A 9,373-nucleotide genomic window follows, 5' to 3' on the forward strand; every position below is an offset into this window, starting at 1 on the left:
TAATGTGTTACCATATGTTTTGATTTTTTGTAAATCAATGTTACTCAGTGGAACGAAGATTTGTGGGAAAGCTTTCAGCCAATTCTGATGTTTACCTGGAATAAATGGGTGCGATTGCATTTTCAGACAAATTACAGCCAAAGTAACCCAAAGGAGTTACTGTACACACTTCAGAGTTACTTCAGACTCTCACAAGCACAAGTGTCAATTAAATCTAGTCCAATAAATCCATTAACAATTTTTTTTCCCTGTATCCTTTCTCCACTAGGACACAGTCATCTTCAATGACATACAAATTACTGTGTTCATACAGTTTACAATTACCTTTTATTTTAAGTAATTAACTGGCACTTGCAGTAGCTGAATTTAGCTAGTTTATAATAAGCTTGAAATAACCCTAGGTATTTTGCCTATTGTTCTGGCTTCTTTGCACAAAGGCTTTGACTGAAGACTGCTTCAAACTATTCTCAGTTACTCAAAAGATCTGTGTTCTCTGTCACTGCCCCACAGAGAGCACAGATTATTTACATTTGGGGTTATTGTTAGAAGTCGCTGGTGAATGAGATTCAAGTTTAGCTGGCAAGTGAACAGTATTCATTTTTAATATCTTAAAAAAGAACTAATCAAACCGTAAATACATGAAGTAGTATATGCTGAATGGGCTTTTTTCACCCTATTGATCTATGGCCAGTTTATAAGGGGCTTTGAAGTAGAATAATTAGAAAAAATAAGGTGGGTTAGGTCATTTGGAAACATCTCTTATCAAAGAGATGCAGCATTTGCATCTCTTAGCAGCAGCAGTTGGGTTCCTTGGGAAACCCATCTGTTTTTCCAGTATTCTGATGGTGAAGAAGTGTCTGAAAACCTTTATATAATGCATGAGCAATCTCATACTTGAGTCTTGAGTTCAGGAAAACTAATTCAGACACTTTTGTGATGGGCTTTTGCAGGACTTTTATTTATTTCTTGATACCATCACACGTGACATAAATTTGAAAGAGAGAGAGGTATGAGTTTTAATTTCTATTCTTATTTTCACAGCAGTATGACTGCTCATTGTACTGCACCGAATGACCAAATATTAAATTCTGCTCTCACTTGTGCAGCTTCTAATTAGGAGCAACTTCAAGAGAGTTAGTCTAGACTTCTACTAGACAAGCAGAAGAAGGAAAATTTGGCTCAGTATGGGTTTGATTCTGATTTCAGCTGTGGTTGTCGACATTGTAGCTCTTATTTGATTCAAAACCTTGGGTTAAGTGCATGAGCTGTGTGGCAATGTCCTTTTCAGATGGAAATTATTGCCGGAGCCATTTAAGTAAAGTCTTAATCAGGTACCATACAAATTCCTGATTAAGGTTTTTAAATAACGAACTTGAAGTTAAAACCAGTAGGGCATAAGAAATTCCCAGAGCGGTGAATACAAAATCATTAATCTAAACCACTTTTCATTTCTGTTCGGAATTTGTTAGTGGAGTGTTAATTAAATTGTGGTCCTGCTTTTAGAAAAGTATCTGCTGTGAACGTACACTCATTTTTTGCTAATCAGAAATGTTAGGCAATAGTACTCATAGAAACAGCTTCTCATTTAATCTTCAAATACCGAATAAAAAAATCTCATGGAAAAGAATTGCTTTCTCACATTATGCAATCACTGCACATGAGACCAGCAAGAACAGCAGTATGGAAGTTCCAGTGCATGGCAAATAACACGATAATGAACAACTGAATGTGGGGGTCCAGGAGTGAGCAGTGTTTTTCCATATCCTTAGAACTACGTACGACTCCCGTTGGAGTGGTGTAAAGCAGAGACGACAGAGACTCAGGGGAGGGATGCTGATGGAGGAGCAGGGTAAGCCTCACAGACCCAATGCCTTTCTGGAGGCTTTGCAGTTTTTTCCTGAACTGAGACTAAGCAGAGGAGCACCAAATGGAACATTCAGCTGGCTTTAACGGAGTATAATTTTAAAAATGGAAGGAAGGAGAAGGAATTCCCCAGGAAGAACTAGTGGTTCACTGCATGAAAGTCTAGCTGTAGAAGTCTTTTGCTGTATGAATTAAACCAATGGGAATATTGTCAGCTCTGGGCTAATTGCCTTTTCCCTGGGTTCAGTAAATGTGCATACCCTGAGCTTTAAGCGTATATTTGGATCGAGCTCTCTTTAACAAAGCACTTCTGTACACGTTAGACTTTTTGTAATTTGTGAAGTGCCTACTGCGACAATTTCAATTTTGATAAGAAAGGGTGAGAAAGCTCAGCCCATCTCAGGAGTTTCCCAAGTACTCTTCAGAGGAATGTCCCTGTAGAGGGGATTTCTTCGACTCTCCATGCAGCTAAGAACTAAGATCATTATATAGGTATTTTTACATATTCCTTAATTTTAAGGACACAAATTCTCTACAGCAAATAAACACAGGGTATGTGCAATGACTACTACATTGCTTAAAAAAGGAAAACAATATGTTCTCTGTGTGACTGGAGTATCCCCAGTGCTTATTTTCCAATTAAGTGAAAAACCACAGAGAAAATAGAGAATACAAAAATAGTACCTCTGCAGTCGCATCGAGGATATTGGTAGAAGCAACTAACAATAATTTTTGTCTCACAAGAGTATTGTGAGAATTAACTCATATCTGCAAAAACGCTTTTATTTCTGGGATGAAAGCCTTTGCACAAATATAAAGCATTTTAATATTTTGAACCACTCTGGTAAAATTTCTTTTGCTGTAATCCCCTTCCTTTTGCTGGAATTACTTATACCAGAAGATGGAAATAGCACTCAGGGTATTAAGGATGTTGTCTTTTGGTAGATGTGAGGGAAATCACTGCTTGTTGTAACCAGAAATAACTTGTACTGGTGAAATGCACTTCTGCGTCTCGGAGTAGTGTTAGGAGTACTAGGAGTACTGGGCTGTGTAGATATGTATGTATATGCATGGATGTTGGGTTTCTAGAGCACACTGAAAAGCCATTTTTTATACTTGAAAGTAAACAGAGCGAGCCTGTGACTTTTTATCCATTCTGTGCATTCCTTACAGAGGTGAGTGATTGACTTTACTGATTAATTAGTGAGACAAAAGAAAAGGCACATAGAAGGGAATGGAAATAGAGGAAAGTTCTTCTACAGCAAAGGAACCCTGAAAGCTCATTCCAGACTAAACCTTAAGCTCGAAACATTCTATTAAGGGTTTTGCCGGACTTTCCATTGAGCTGTAATGTACTCTTCTGAATGCTTTAAGGGGCAGGAGCTGACAACGTTAATGTTTTGTTTCCGGATGGATGAGCCGTGGTGTGCAGCCTGTGCGGTGGAGCTGTACCAGCAGCACGTCGGGCGTAGGGAGGGAGAGCAGGCGGAAAATCACAGGGATTGGAGAGGAAGATTGTAATGTGAAAAAGAAAGAAGGGGAGGGTTGGAAGTAAAATGTGACAAAGGACCTGTATCTCTACCTGTGGTCTGATTTCAAGGCACAAGGAAAAATAATTGCTTTGTGAGCTGAGCAAGAAGTCTGGAAGTGGTTACAGCCAACAACCCTGGTCTGTGAGCGCTGATTGTTACTTATTTGACAGGTGACTATTAATTCTCAGTAACAAGTATCAATAAACCATTCCCTAGTGAAGGCAGTGAGTCTGAACCATGCAGGAGCTGAAGAAATCTCTTTTGATAAGCCAGACTTGATGCCTTGGGTCAGGGGAGTCTTGACAAGACGGGTCACAAGATGGTGTTATCTGGGTGCAGCTGATGTGACAGAAAAAAAAAACACAGGGTTGAGAGTTAGCTGGAGTCTAGAAAGAGAAGGGAATGACTCAATGGGTTTCTCTGTGTCAGTAGATGCACCGAATGCAGAGGTACAAGCATGGCTTAAATGGAGGCTCTGTGTTAAGGACTGGTTGTCCCCAGGTTCTTCATGTAGTTTCCAGGGAAGCAGATGGGGGGTATTTCTGATTTTGAGGCCTAAATGCAGAAATATTAACTTTCAAGGTGTGATGTAAAGTAACTAATCTTCTGGAGAGTCTGTTGATGTGATATGACAGTGCAGAATTTTTATCTCATCAGTGAGTGATATTTTGCATATGAAATTTGCAAACACAATATGTTTTTGTCACATAAAATACAGTTAATTTTGCTTACCGCCACAAGGGAAATTTTGAGGTAATTTTGTCAACATGCTCTGTAAATGAAATTAATCTGGGGGCTCCCAGGCTCAGTAACTTTCTCAGAAGAAGAAATAACACTTCTTAGTCTCACTCTGAAGGTTGCTGGCGACTGTAAAACCCTATAAATACTTTAAGCGGGACCATTTTAAAAGGTTAGAAATCAGGCATGAAGAAATTGGCTGCTGCTCGCTCTCATTTCAGAAACATGAAACAGCAAAGGGAAACAGGCGGGAGTTCAGAGCGAGGTGACTGAGCTTTGACAAAGAGTGTGGCTAAATCATAGTAATTTTTGCAAGGATGGGTGCTACAAGACGTTGGCAGCATGTAGGTCTCGTATCTGTCCCAAATGGCTGGTTCACTGGGGGGTATCCCAGTTTGCATTGCATTTACCCCAGTCAGGGTCTGGCAGGATGTCCAAGGTGGAAACCCATAGCTGGTTTGGAAGGAACCGATGTGGCGGTGGAAATGCCGGAGCATAAGATGTGGCCTCTTGGGCCTGAACCAGGCTGTCATTGTAATCGTTACACGCTGCTACCCAGCCAAAAGGAGGGGTTTGTCTGTGTCTGCACTGAAAAAATCAGCGTGAAGCAGTGCAAGAGGCACAGCACCGGTAAGACCAAGGACCAAATGCTCGAGCATTGCCTGCAGCAGTGGAGGAAGAGACTGTGCACAGTGCTACACACCTCTGTGCGAGGGCAGGTGAAATGACCTTGAGCCTTCGCAGGGAAAAAACTCCCCCTGGCTCAAGCGCTAATCTCTCTGTTTAGATGGCGACTGGATGGAGGCAATAGTTAAGAACCAATAACAACCAATAACATATGTAACGTTCTTATTTTCAAATTATCTGAAAAGTACTGAAACGGCATCTAAAAGGACGACAAAGGAAATGTTACTGGCATTTCTGTACTCAGGGGATAGTGGAGACACGGGCAGGCTGGCTTCCTGCAGCACTCTCCTCCTGCAGCAAAAGGCTCCAACTGCTTCCACATTTAAGTCTGGACTTTGTTTTGTGCAGCTTTCTACTGCCATGAGAGGCGCTATACAAAATTCTAATACACAGTTGGGATGAGGTGAGGCCCAAGTATTTCCATGCCAATGTTACATAATCTCAGGCAAATTAAAGTTTAATGATTTGACTTATTCAAGTTTTGTAAGGCACAGAGATAGCACACTGTAGTGCTTCATCTCTTTGCTCCGTTGATTTTAATTAAACTCATCTGCAGCTTCGGAGTTTTGGTGAGCTCATTACAAAAACACACAAACAAAACTTTGCTTACGTGGATGAATTACCCTGAACTCCCCATTTCTGCATTTTTGCTATTTCACGTGGCCTGTGAACAAACAAGTTAGAAGTAAATGTTAGGCAAATTATTGCAATGAAGGTGTTACTCAAGTCATGATTGATTGAAGGGGAAAGTGGCTACATTCTGATTTTATCAGAAATATGTCTTTGCGCAGAAGTCCTAGTAGGCATGAAATGAGAACGCGAGCATCCTGTTTTCATTGTCAAACTCTGGATCTCAGGCAAATGCTCTTTCCAGAGTCTGCATCTGATAAATTATTGGAACTAGAGTGGCATTTGAGGTGCCTGAATAAAGAGGCAATAAAAATATTTTCTATTTGTCTACACTGAAAAATATCATATACTGAACTGTCAAATCTGAAAAAATGATGCTTCTGACTTCACAAATATTCAGAAGCTTGATAGAAATGTCAGATGTGTGCAATTTTGAGAGAGGGAAAGGAAAAAGAAAAGAAAAAATCAACCACACAACAAAATATTCATTTATTTTCATCAGATTTGATTCTCCCTCTTGTAAGCAATGGATCCAAAGACCAAGAAAGTTTATAGATTTTTTTTTTCTTCTTAATTTCAGTGATTTTTGATTAAGCACTATAGAATACTAGGGTTGAGTAGCAGTTCTTTTAACACCACTAGTTCTTCTTGCTGAAAAATTGGTGTCATGTGGATTGCGATGCATGTCATTAAAGGCAAGCAGCTGAAGATGTCTTTCAGCAAGTTCTAGAACAAGGAGTGCATGGTTTTGGTGATCAGGTAGAACCATCCCAGATGTGACTGCTGCCTTCACACGCAGACACTGCTCCAAAATGGCTTAATGCCATCCTGACTCCTCCCCTGCTGATCAGCTGAGATGGGTCCTTGCCTGCTCTGATGAGGTGTGTTAGCTCCTGTGGGTGCCAATGCCACACGAAGGTGAAGGTGGGGGAGATGTGCAGCTTGCAAAAAGGTTTACCTGCCACCTGGCTGCCATGAAAAAGCATTTCTCTATGGAAACTACAGGGATATTGTGCAAAATTCTGCCCCTGTTCACATGCAGATTGGAGAGTTGTGTAAAGGGTGGGAGGGGGAGCAGGCTTCTACCCTTTCCTTATTTAAAAATAATTTTTAGTAATTTACTGCTATTTTCTGCTTTAGAAAGGAAAAAAAAAGTCATTTACCTGAGTAGTGGGAGGGTTGAAAGGATTTCTCGTATGTTTGGCTGAAATTGTAGGGTATTAAATTATAACAAGTACAGACTGCGTATGGGTGGGAGGGAGGAAGGGTAAACACGCAAACAGTAGTAAAAATGGGACTTTTGAACTATAAGGTCAAAATGTGGGAATGCAGAAACTGGGTCATCTTGATCACTGTGGATACAGGGATGGTCCTGAGGAGGAACATCAGCAACCAGTGGAAATTGGCATTTCTGCCTTGCTGCTGAGAGCTGATATCATGTGCAAACAGTCACATACAGTGAAAAGACAAGAAAAAGGTAAAAACTCTCCAATTAAAACCTGCTAAGATAAAAATAAAGTTTAATTCTTGCTTCTTTCGATTTCCCTGAAAACAGACATCAGTCTCTAATTTCTAAAATGGCACAAGCCAAGTTGGATCAGTTTTATGACGGTCTTTGTTTTCTCTGGTAATAGCTTAGGACAGATTATCCTTTGGGCAATAGCTGTGTTTAGGTTTAATTATATAATTAGAGCAAATGCATGTAAATCAGATAAGTAGGACATAATCAGTTATAGGATTTTGTGGCAAACATACATGGTGCATATGAAGTACGTGGTTTTAAGGTTCAACTAATGGAACTGTCAGCAACCATTAAGGATGACAAAGCTGCAGCTTTCAAGGCCTGGATAGAGGGAACAGGAAGATATGGGTATGCATTAAAAATATAGACCCACGTGGCTGGTTCAGCTGACAGCCTGGAGAGGGCTGGACCAGTCGGTGTATGTCCTTGTGCCCTGAAAGCAGACAAAGTCATTCAGGTTTTGGGAACAAAACAAATTGCAGCTGAGGACACGCTGGATTTTGGGGACTATTTAATTTCAATGTGCTATCTCAGACTAATGTTTAATAAACTAAATTTCAAAAGGAGTATTGGATCAGAACGTTGAAGTAGGTTAAAGTATTAATCTCTTCTCTGAGGCAAAACTCATTATTTTATGTAGCCCAAGCAACATACCCTACGTACAAAGTGTCCCTGGTTGTAGGGAAGGTCAAGACAGCAAAACACTGGAATTGAATGCAACTGTGTCCATATTCAGTCCTGATTACCATTTATGTTAACATGGAAAAAAGACTTGAAATTACTTTGAATCCCAGGGTACCAAAAAAACCCAGTGACTCTTTATTCACAGGCTGAGAATTGCATTCTCACAGGAACTTGTTTACATTGATGCCTGTTTCGGTCTTTGACCTAAGCTTGTTCTTAAATCTTATGGAGTTAATAGGAATTAAGTCAAAGCTTGCAAGTTTAGAAATTACTGTCTGTTTAACTGTTACTCATTTGCTGAAAAAATAAATTGATCTTGAAAAAAACAACAGGAAAAAGAAACTGGTCTTGGATGAATGGATATTGTTGCTGGATAACAGTCCCTGATAGTCTCTAGCTCTTGTTCATGCAAGCTAAATGGTACAATTTTTAATTACCATAATTCTCAAATCACTGTAATGCATTACAAGATCTTTGTGTTGTTGAAAATCCAATTCTGTTTTTTAAATTGTTTTTGGTGGAAACTTGTGAGCAGCCATCCTGTCATTATTCTGTGGTTCTTTTGAATAGCATTGAGATTTGCAGGAGAGAATGGAAGGACTGCACAGATGAGATATTGTCATGCTACAGCCACGCTATAAATAGTTGATTGGGTTGGCTTTTGTTTGCGAGCTTGGCTTTCTAAATTGCAGCATTTTTGGTATTCCCTTCTCTGAACATTGATGCCTGCAGAGACACAAGAATGTGCAAGAGAATAACAAATGTCCTGGCACTACCGAGTTTGCTTCTGACTCCCCATCAGACAGAGGGTAATTGCTGTGCAGCAGTCTCTGGAGGTACCCTTAGCTGACTCTCCCGTTACAGGTAAAACAGTGTAGTGTTCTTAAAAAATAGTATATATTACTTTCTGAAAGAATGTTCTGAGTTGAAAAATGGGTGCCTTGGACTTTGGGACTATTGAAAGGAAGAAAAGAAAATAGGAAAGTTGATTGAGGCAGGTTATATCGAACTGCCTGGAAACTCTGTGGAAGTAATGCTTTTGAGCAAACAGCAGGGGTACAACAGATAAATAAATCAGCAGCACAGTTTCCAGCAACTGTCAAATCAGAAGCAGCAGTAAACCAGAAATATACAGTCAGTATCAGTCTGAATAAGCATTTGTTAAACACACCAAGGACAGACAGTTGTGCAAAACCCTAACATCAGTGGTGTTTCCAAAAGATAATTGTTCCTGTTAATACTAGCTCGTCGTTAATGCTCTGTTCTGATGAATGTGACTCTTTTAATCAAGTGAATAAGGAAAGAACACCATGAAACTGGATTTTTAGGAAAAAAAAAAAAAAACAGTTAACGTGTTAGTTGTGTTTGATGGAGTGATCCTGCCATCCTTTTTTCCCTGAGTTCCTCGTAATGGAGTCTGCTGGGAACTGAGACTGTCAAGAGGTGACGGCAGCATTTAGGAACGTATCAATCAGGTGGGGACCCAGCCTGGCTGTGTGCTCGTAGGGTATGCCGATAGCTGAAAACATTTTGTTTCCCCACCACAAATATTTTTCCAAAGTTGGCAGTGGTGGATTCTCTCAGTTCAGTCTGTACAGCCCTGGTTCACACACAAGTACTGTTCCCGAAGGTGCTGTTTGTTATTAGGATTTTGGAAGATGCACATTACCTTGTAGATCCATACAAATCAAATCCACGCTGGAGGAATGACAATAAA

This window comes from Pterocles gutturalis, unplaced genomic scaffold (assembly GCF_000699245.1).
Source record: "Pterocles gutturalis isolate BGI_N339 unplaced genomic scaffold, ASM69924v1 scaffold3034, whole genome shotgun sequence".
NCBI classification, from domain to species: domain Eukaryota; kingdom Metazoa; phylum Chordata; class Aves; order Pterocliformes; family Pteroclidae; genus Pterocles; species Pterocles gutturalis.